This window comes from Papaver somniferum, unplaced genomic scaffold, assembly GCF_003573695.1.
Source record: "Papaver somniferum cultivar HN1 unplaced genomic scaffold, ASM357369v1 unplaced-scaffold_12967, whole genome shotgun sequence".
In the NCBI taxonomy this organism is placed as follows: domain Eukaryota; kingdom Viridiplantae; phylum Streptophyta; class Magnoliopsida; order Ranunculales; family Papaveraceae; genus Papaver; species Papaver somniferum.
This window is the reverse complement of record NW_020622122.1, coordinates 1-534: the sequence shown is the minus strand read 5'-3', so window position 1 is coordinate 534 and position 534 is coordinate 1. Positions and strand designations below refer to the sequence as shown.

Below are 534 nucleotides of genomic sequence, written 5' to 3'. Positions count from 1 at the left end.
TCTCGCCCTGAGGGAACCGCCTTCGTGATCACGGTTAACCCCTGCGCCAGGTAAGTATGGCGCGCTGTGGGTCGTCCGCCGCACCCGGCCGCGTCGTGGGTGGGTGTGTTCCGCGGGCGGCGGTGTCACGCGGCAAAGGCGTGAGCGCCACCTGTCGCCGGCTCTCGCCACCAGTCGGTTGCGGGTGATGCGTGGGCGGGCGCTTGCCTCAAAAAAGGGAAGGGTGTTCCGGTACCGAGAATCGAACCCGAGCCTCCTGGGTGAGAGCCAGGTATCCTAGCCACTAGACCATACCGGAGACGCTGCGTCCGTCGCGTGGGCGGTCGAGTTTGGCCGTCGTCGAGCGGGTGCCAGGTGGGCGCGGGGACAAAACAGTGTATCCGCCCAACGTGGGGCTCGAACCCACGACCCTGGGATTAAGAGTCCCATGCTCTACCGACTGAGCTAGCCGGGCTGCGTGGGTGGCTCGGCGGAAAACGTCGGACTGATTGCGAGCAGGTCGCCGGCCCGGCCGCCGCACCACGAGCGCCCCAT

The 534-nt window shown here is 67.4% G+C and overlaps 2 non-coding genes and 1 pseudogene across 2 annotated transcripts; all 3 read right to left on the bottom strand.

Annotated features, from left to right (window-relative positions):
- On the bottom strand, window positions 1–58 carry LOC113332162 (annotated as a pseudogene; the record flags this gene model as incomplete).
- A 168-nt stretch (window positions 59–226) lies between these two features.
- On the bottom strand, window positions 227–298 carry TRNAE-CUC. The gene has a single exon. It is a non-coding gene; the product is annotated as a tRNA-Glu (tRNA).
- Window positions 299–381: 83 nt separating this feature from the next.
- TRNAK-CUU lies at window positions 382–454 on the bottom strand. The gene has a single exon. It is a non-coding gene; the product is annotated as a tRNA-Lys (tRNA).
- Window positions 455–534: the final 80 nt, after the last annotated feature.